We start from the raw sequence: 9,784 nt of genomic DNA, 5'->3' as shown, positions 1-9,784 counted from the left end.
AAGAAACAGATGAAATTCTCACAATGGTGGTGGGAAATTACATTTTTCCATCCTCCTAGGACAAAGAAGAGGCAAAAGCCTCCTTAACGTTCCGAAGATCTGCCCCAGATTTGAATATTTCCCTTTTTAAAAACTGGAATGAAATCACAGTTATAGATTTTCTTACTATCCAAGTCATTGAGATTCCCCCATTAAACAATCATAAAGAAAATAAAAAAGAAGCTTAACACATCAGCAAAATTAACACACTAGCTCTTGAAAAGGCCAGAATCTCAATAACTCCAGCTTTTGCAATCTAAGCTGAGCACACAGAACTATGACAACATCCTTCTGACACAGTGTTTAAGGCCCAAAGAAATCAGGAAGCATTTGTGCAAGCTCCGGAAAGGTACCTGCTGTCTGGCTGAAGCTGAGAATCTCTTTTGTAGACACCTCTCACACAACATCTCCAGGTTCTCCATCAAGGTCTACACATGGAACACAGCCTGCCATGCTTTGGTGATAACCAGAACCACACGGACTAACAGCTGTCTTCAAATTCATCACACAAAGAACCTTCTGTTGAGATAATCACTTCAACTTGATTTATTATCAACCTGTCCCTAAAATTCCATCAGGAAAAGGATGAAGTATGGTGTTTGTGCTTCTAGATGTCTTTTTATGGCAAAAAGTAGTTATTTAAGTGACTTGCCCACAGCAAAGATAAACATCATGTTCAACTGGACTTCTACTGATAGCCAGACCCCTGGTAGAACCAATCCTCCTTCCTGTGACAGCTATCCCTGTGTAGGAATTTAGATCAATTCTTGATTAAATATTATTGAACACAAGTGTCAAGCATATTGGACACAGTTTGCCCATCTTTAGGAAATGAAGCTCAAGGTTATATATGCAATGCACTGATTTTTTTGTTCAGGTATTCTTTCCACTAAAAACACAGTTTTAGTTTAGTACCCTCAGCACACAAACTATTCTATGTTTTTATAACCTGGAAATATCTAATCCTTTAGTCAGGGAGCCCTTCTACACAATTATAGTAGAATGCAGTATTTTCTTCCCCACCCACTACAGAAATAGTCTTTTGGCCCGTGGCGACAAATCCACTTGCTCCTCTGCATTTTGTAGTGTTTCTAAAACCGTATTTATTACAGCTATGAAATTGATTTTGCGCCTTACAACTACTGCTGTGTTTTTCACTCACTATGCCTAGTCATCATTTAGGACGTCAAGTACTCTCTATCTGAAGCTAAAAATATGAATACAGATAAGACTTGCAATTCTAACAGTGGCAGACCAGTGATGAATTGAAGGCAAAACTCATCACAAAACAGGCAGCCTTGCCACAAGACCTCACAGCAGAACAAAGAAATACAGAATTTCCAAAGCAAATTTGCACATTTATTTTTAATCCTTTAATATCACCTGCTTGGCACGTTACAACAACTGCTATGTACGAGCAAAGCATCATGGCAAATAAACTCCTATTTCCTGATAATACAAGTAGTCCTTCTGGTAGGCATATTCAAGAAAGGTCAATACTAACCTGGTAAAAAAGGTAACTATCTGCAATGTCTTTGTTTATGCAAAGCTTCAGGCAAAAAAGTAAGCTCACCTCTGCCTTATCTCAGAGCTGAAACTATTCCTAGTGAAGTTGGATTAAATGTTAAGCCTTGGTTTTCTGTTCGGTTCACACAGACACCGCTCTTGGAGGCCAGACATTTCACAGTCAACAATTACATCACCAAAAGCTTCATAGGCTGCTAATGGGCACTTTAGGGAACTGCCAAGAGCCATTCAAGGAATTTCCCACCTCCTCCCTCTGGAACATCATGTCTAAAGCCCAAAAGTAATTTTCTTACAATTACTAGTTAAAAATTATAAGTTCAGGTCTTTTCAATCACATAATGGTGTTGTGAGTTTGAAAGAAGAAACAAAAAAGAGAAAAGACAACTGAATTCTTCCCACCCCTCTCAAACTATCACAAGTTTCAAAAAAGTTAGGGTTTAAAGGTGGAAGGGAAAAATCAGTTAAGGTACCAAGACCTAGAAACAGAATTCAGACTGTGCACTTACTGCAGCAGAAGCCGTATGTGCTCGCAAAGCTTTTAAACCAGCAGAACTTTCAATATTACTAAGATCCAACTCTTAGCAGAGAAACAAATAATTGAGGATTGAACTTAGAGGTAAACAACAAATTTACTTAGGCAGTGTCAAAGCCATTTACAATTCCTAAGCTTTTGTGTTCTGTAACAACACGGGTTCATTAAACCTGATTTTCATAGAACAGAATGACATGCAGATATACTGTTACATAAATTAAAAACCAAACCACCACAGTTCTTTTAGTGTAAAGTGCATTTTGATATTGTAGAATTTTGTTCTTTGCTTCCCCCAGTGTAAGAACAATTCCATCTTCCTCCTCCTACAGGCACTAGAGATTCAGACAAATGTAATCCTGAGTGATTTTATGCCCATAAGTAAGAGTTTTCAGCAACTAAAATTAACCTATAAGAAAGAAATATCTTGCTCTCTACTCTAATGTCTTTACAGGCAGTAGCAGGTAGACTTCAGATCCCTATCAGTGTGCAAAACCAGCCAAAGCCACCAACACACTGAAAACCACATTCTTAGGATTACACTGAGTAGTGACAGCATCTACTATACAGTTTGTAGATGATTCTCTCTGTGATGCAGGAAACTAATCTTGCCACCTTGACATGAGATTTTTGGCTTATTTTTTGCAGCACACACTAAATACAAAGTCATACAAGATGGTGTATTTAAATCTGCACTACTTTAAGAAACTTAAGACTTTCATTCTGGGTTCCTCTACATACAAGTTTTTTAGCCAGTTATGACCAAACTATGAACACTGAACTGAACAACCCACTCCAACTATTTGTTGTAGTTCGCTTAAAAGGTTAACTTCATCTTGAACTTAAGAACTGTAATGCAATCTTGAAGTAATTGCTTAGAACAATTGAGCCATGCCATTATGTATTTTTCTCAATAAATAACCCCACTATCTTAAACATAAGCCAGGCATTAGAGAAAGGTATGTGTTGCTACTCATTGCCTGCATCTCTTCATAACTTGTTTCCACCTCATGCACAGATCCAAACTGAGACAGTCCAGAAATGGTGTTTCTCTAGTGTGTAAAATCCATGATCAACCTCAGAAATTCTGTGCTGTGTCTATTCCTTAGCATATACTATACTAAACATCAGCAATCATATCACACACACACTATTCTTGTACAGTAGCAAATTCTCTGGCCCACATAGAGAAAGACTGGAGTGACATCTGCTGTTACGCTTGCAGCTTTAGGAACAGGATTTTTTTTCATTTAGCAGCCATTTTGATTAAACAGATGCAATGGATCTTCTTAACACCCAAAACCAGGACACGAGCACTCACACTCCTCTCAGAATGCTGTTAAGCAAGTTGAACACTGATATAAAGAAGTCTTTGAAGAGATTTTACATTCACGGAGGCATCAAGCGCATACAACTTCTCTTATTTGACAATATTTCAGTAGTCAAGGAAGCGTTTTGCTCAGCAATTTTCATTATTAAAAGTTTAAGCTAATTTCTCTGCTGCTTTGGTTTGGAGATGAGTACTTCATTTGGAAAGGCCCACATCATACCAATTAAAAAACCAGAGAAAACTAAATTATTCAGTGCAGGGTTCAAGTATTCCACTTTCTTAGTGTTTTGTATTATATTCTTCTAATTACCGACACATATAAACCAGTTCATTTCCAAGGTAAGAGACAGCAGGGACATCTACAACTGCCTTAGCTACTGCCTGATTAATTACATTTCAGCTGAGTTTCAATTAGGAACGTCCCCAGCTGCAAAACATTAACGCATTTGAGTGGCCAAACCAAACACTTCAGTGCCTGTGCAGAATACTGGAAAAGCATAATTTATGGCCAAATTCATGCTGACAAGTAAAGCATCACAACAGGATAGTTCAAGACCTGATTCAGCAAAGATACCTGCGCCAAACACAAGGCACTGAAGTCAGTGCAATGCTGATCACAGAACTACATGACACTTCAGTGGTACATGGACAGGCAGTTTCACAAGATGCTTTCTAGGATTGTGATTTTAAATTCCCCAAAAGAATTTAGGTACAAAACACAAATCTAATGTTCATTTTCTCACCTCTGCTGGATGACCCCAACAAAGAAGTAAAACAGGAGACCAGAGTTAAGGCATGTAAAACCAAGTGAAGAATTTGTCCTACCTTTGTTAGTTGCAGAAGAAATACTTGGTTGCTTAAAAACGAAGCCATGGAAACCAAAAAAAACCAAAAAAAAACCCCCAAAAAAACCAAAAAAAACCAAAAAAGAGGTTGGCATAGACAAATGACCACACCACACACTCCCCTGTTTAGCAGGCACCATGTTGGTGCAAAGTAAATACACAAAAACTCACCTTTTGCAGTCATCTCATGGACTGCATCACTTCCACGATGACAGAAGGGCTGTGGGTCGATCCTCTGCCTGCATCACATATACACTTGTATCCTCAGACTGTGCTTAAGGAGGCTTTTATGGGTGTGAGTAGGTGGTCTCCCATCTAAACTCCAGCCAGGGAGCCCCACATGAACGAGCTCTTCGGCCATTCCCCTTCTCAAAGATACTGGGAAGACATCTCAGCCTCTCCAAAAAGTGTCCATTTCAGGAAGCTCCTCAGCCCTCAAGCACACCTTCAAACCCTTGTTTCTCTACAGGTAGGTCCCAGCGATTCTCCTCTTAGGGGAACATGCCACCCTGCACACCTGCCTTAGATAACAGCCATCAGCAACGCCTTTACACCACCCACATCCAATAGAAGTTGGGTTTCTTTGCCCTGCCTTTTTTTTTATAGCTGGTTCATCTCCATGTCTCCCTCCTGAGGCAGTCACTACATAAGGAAAATCTTCTTCTCAGCTCCTCCTTCAGGATCAGGCTTTGCTAACGTTTCTAGTGCTCTTCCTTGGCCCTTTCACCCCACCAGGTTTGTTTAAAATCAGCAATTTTCCCATACCTTCAAGAACAGCATCCTGCAAGGTATCACAGGGGTGTCAGCAGGAGGGGCTGGGCAGCCTCTGTAGGGACATGCTGGCACACGCAGCTGCACCACAGGGCACCTCTGCATAAAAAGATTTAAGGACAAAATGCCACTTAGCAGTGAGGAATGAGAGGGGAAAAAGTGAGAAACATGGAGCGGGAGGAAGTTTTTCTTCATCCAGGAGGTTTTTCATCCTATTTTTCCCTTGGTCCTGTTGAGGCAGCGTACTGGGTTCAGCTGGAACAGCAAGCAAGCAACTGAGTAGGTGCCTGGCGCAGCCAAGGACAACCCACAGAGATTCACCTGCAAAAGCACACTCATAATCCAATCAAATGTACCAGAAACCCTACAACAAACCTTACTACAGCTTTTAGAGTCTGCTGGCACATGAAAAAGGAGTAACAAATGAGGGTGTCACAGTTTTGCTTCTGCCACTCAAAGTCACAAAGTCTTTCAAGAGCTGGAATTACCACAGGCCCTACAATTCTCTGAAAATCCCTGTCATCACCCTTGAGTACACCATCCATCAGCAGAGAGGATCCTGCATAGCCCTCACACAAGCAGGACTCAAAGTCTTTCTGAGTTATCACCACACATGAAAACTCATTTTCCCCCAACCTCCAATTTTTTTACCCAATACTCACCAGTATAAGAGCTCAGACTAACAATACCATAAGCCTTAAGGGAGAAGATACTAAGGATGATATTAAGAATGGTTTTTAAAGATTAAAGAGAAGCAATTCAGCTTCTCTACTTGCAAAAAGACTAAAAGGTTTAAAAAAAGAAAATTATTGATAAGGAATAGCTGTTGCATTACGCTACCAAGCAAATGCTTAGCTGGTGACATGTAATAGTGTTATAATAAGAAGCAGTTAGGATTTAATCTGGATTTAATGTGTACCTGAAGAGAGCTGATGTTGTCAGGATAGAAAATAACAAAGACACCAGAAATGAGCTTATAGAAGCCAGACAGTACACAGCTGTGGCCCTTCAAGCTGCACAATGAAAGCCTGAATAAAATGTTTTCATGTGCAAGAAGACTTGAAAGTTCAAGTTTATAAAGAAAACTGAAGTAAGGTATGAAAATAAAGTTTTGCAAGAGGTATGTCTACAAGGTATTTACATATGCTTAATGAAATCTAGGTCAAGTATAATGGAAGTCAGCACAGTTAAAGATACAAAGTGCCCAGCCCAATGGAACCTATTCTGCAATTAATTTTATTGGTGTCTGGACTAATAACACAGTGGCTCTACTACATATGCTGTGACTACGTTTCTGCTTCCAGCATAAAGAATAACTTTGCGTATACTTTTGAGCTTATAATATGCATGATTAATTTGTCCAATTCAATTTATAGAGGCAGAAAGTAAAGGTATTTCGTTAATGAGAATTTAAGATCACAGTGTTACTGGCCAAAAAGTTATTTATTAGTACTGTACAACTAGTCTCTGCTGACAAGCAGGTAGAAATAACTTATATTTAAATTACTGGATGAAAGCTACTAAAACTCTTGAAATAGACATCAGAATGCGACTAGCAATCGACTATGCAAAAAGACTGCCTGCACAGATTATAAGCATGCTGGAGACAGTCTGCAATAAAAAGACTGCTTCTGCATCTTCAGAACCATAGTAAAGGAAAAGCCAGTTAAAGTTCTTCCTATGACACTGACTCATGGATATCGATTTTTCTGAAACTGAGTACTTGCATGACTCAGTTCACGTGGCAGTGCTGAAAATGTGACAAAGAGTGTATTTTGCTACTCAGCACAGAAAAACAAGGGCACAAGTAAAATTCAGAAGATCAGGTTTTGGGTAGGGCGAATTGTTTTGCACATGCCCTACTGTGCTTGTGACATTTCAGGCAGTATTTTTCCTTACAAGCTTTGACAACAATATTCTCTTCCCTTCCCAGGACAGATCTAAAAGTGTAACACAGCTTAAAGATGCCCAACCCATCTGAAAATGAAATAAAAATTTAATAAGTGTAACATTACCAATACAGAAAAGTTATATTTCCCAAACTCATGAATCTGTTTCTACCCTGTCTGCGAGGTCGGAGCCATCCCAGGCACAGCTACAGGTTGGGCAGAGAAGAGATTCAGAGCAGCCCTGCAGAGAAGGACTTGGGGGTGTTGGGCAATGAAAAAATGAACGTGAGCCAGCTTCAGTGTGCGCTCGCAGCCCGGAAAGCCAACTGTATCCTGGGCTGCATCAAAAGGAGTGTGACCAGCAGGTCGAAGGAGGTGATCCTGCCCCTCTACTCTGCTCTCGGGAGACCTCACTTGCAGCATTGTGTGCAGTTCTGGTGTCCTCAACATAAAAAGGACATGGAACTGTTGGAACAAGTCCAGAGGAGGCCACGAGGATGATCAGGGGACTGGAGCACCTCCTGTATGGAGACAGGCTGAGAAAGTTGGGGCTGTTCAGCCTGGAGAAGAGAAGGCTGCGTGGAGACCTCAGAGCAGCCTTCCAGTATCTGAAGGGGGCCTACAAGGATGCTGGGGATGGGACTCTTCATCAGGGACTGTAGTGACAGGACAAGGGGTAACGGGTTCAAACTGAAACAGGGGAAGTTTAGATTGGATCTAAGGAAGAAATTCTTTACTGAGAGGATGGTGAGGCACTGGAATGGGTTGCCCAGGGAGGTTGTGAATGCTCCATCCCTGGCAGTGTTCAAGTCCAGGTTGGACAGAGCCTTGGGTGGCATGGTTTAATGTGAAGTGTCCCTGCCCATGGCAGGGGGTTTGGAACTAGATCTTAAGGTCCTTTCCAACCCTAACTATTCTATGATTCTATGATTAGTATCATGTGAACATCCGTTCTGAAACGCATGCAAAGCATGGACTCTGAGGACATACATGATACAGTAAGGATTGCTGAGGTCTGACAATGCTCACCTTGAAATTCAATCATTTCTGCACAGGGCTGTAAGGCCATGTTTCTCTGGGTGTGTGTTCTTGAAGACATAAGACAATAAATTAGGCTACTGTTAGCAACAGTTGCCAAAATTTCAGAGAATAAGAAAACGCATTCAGGTTCAGTATACAGGAAAAAACAGTGGAGTTTTACCTAGCTGACTGGTTTAAGGAGTCTACGTGAATCCTGGCCAAAGACCCCTTACTGAAATTACATTTTAGTTTTGAATTATCTGCCTCTTCTTTCCTGTGCAGCAATTAGTTCTTCACTTTTCATCTGGATCTTGGAACTCTTCACCCACAAATCTCCATGCCTTAAGAAGAGTTAACTATTCCCATTTTATAAATAGGAAAACAAACAGAAGAGAACTTCAGATATTTGTGACTGACTCCATAAATTCGTAAGTCAGTAGCAGAATCAGTGAGAAGCAGATATTGTGCATCCTTTGCCAATGCCAAAATAGTAATGTTTAACTGTATGTCTACTTTAAATAGGATGCAATAATAGAAATACTAAAGATCCCTAAATTAAGCAGCATTCTCAGGTCTGCTTCACTTTGAAGTTTTAAATACCAAATAGGAACTGCAGTACCAAATGAATACTGAACTGAGGAGCAGCTAGATTAAACTGGCACCTTGCTTAAATATGCTGACCTCAGCGACTACAATATCAGCACTTCTTTTTTCTCTTACTATGCCTGGAGCACTAACACAGCTCAGAAGGCTGGAGACGAACGTTCTAACTTCTTGTGTATTACCAGTAGAACTATTGAAATTTAACTAGCCTCTGAGCATTCTGCGGAAGTCAACAGACATGACTGAGGTCATGTTCAGACAACACCTGTCTTAGTAATACTTCTGTAATGCTAATTTTTCCTCACTGAACAAACCTGAAATTCCATAGGGAGCAGGAATAAAACCTTAATGGCTTCGCAGAGGATTTATGCCTGGGGATATTTCATTTTGCCAATTTCAAAACATGGGAGAAAACCTACCATCTTTGCACCTAAGTTTTACCATGTAACATGGGAGTTCAGCAAAGTTATATCTATGTTGCTCTAAGAGTCAAAATTCTATTTACTTGTATTTTAAACAGTATCCAAAGTTCTCTATTCCTCCTATGTTACCCGTTAAAGATAGGGTAATACCCACCACAAAAGGTTTGGGAAAACTGCAGCATGACTGAGAACTGAACCTGAACTGTACATATGCAGCCATTCTTATGGAGCTGCATAAGCAGCTGCTTATTTATCTTCGTCAGTCACACTGGGAGATAAAAATCAATTGTTATTAAAACTATCTATATGTGAAACAATCTTTGGTTCAGGTATAAATGAATTTTTACCTACTTACCAAAATTAAATTTCATTTTTTCACAATTTTCTAATGTGATTTACTTAAAACTGGGGGGTGGCGGAGAATAGACTCAGAGCTAACAATGGTTTTATAGGAGCTGTGAATTGACTTTCAGCTACCAAGATAAAAGAACACCAGCAACGACTTCTACTTAAATATTGTATTAATTTTCACTTCACAGCTGTAGTCACCAAACTCAGCATTTTTGCACTGCATAACAAGCTGCTATTATAGGAAGCAAAATACTCTAATTCAACACTCCAACTTAGAGACTCATAATTAGATGAAGTAATACCAAGATTCTTCTGTGCCTTAAGATTTATGCAAACATTTGGCTTCATTATTGCAGATGTTTTCCTATGGTTCACAGTATATGGGAGGATCAAGATACAAAAGCAGCCTTTTAAGTTATCAACTTTGAACAGCCTCCATCTCAACCCTTGTAACATTC

This window comes from Psittacula echo, assembly GCF_963264785.1.
Source record: "Psittacula echo genome assembly, chromosome: 4".
NCBI classification, from domain to species: domain Eukaryota; kingdom Metazoa; phylum Chordata; class Aves; order Psittaciformes; family Psittacidae; genus Psittacula; species Psittacula echo.
Note: the sequence above shows the minus strand (reverse complement) of the source record.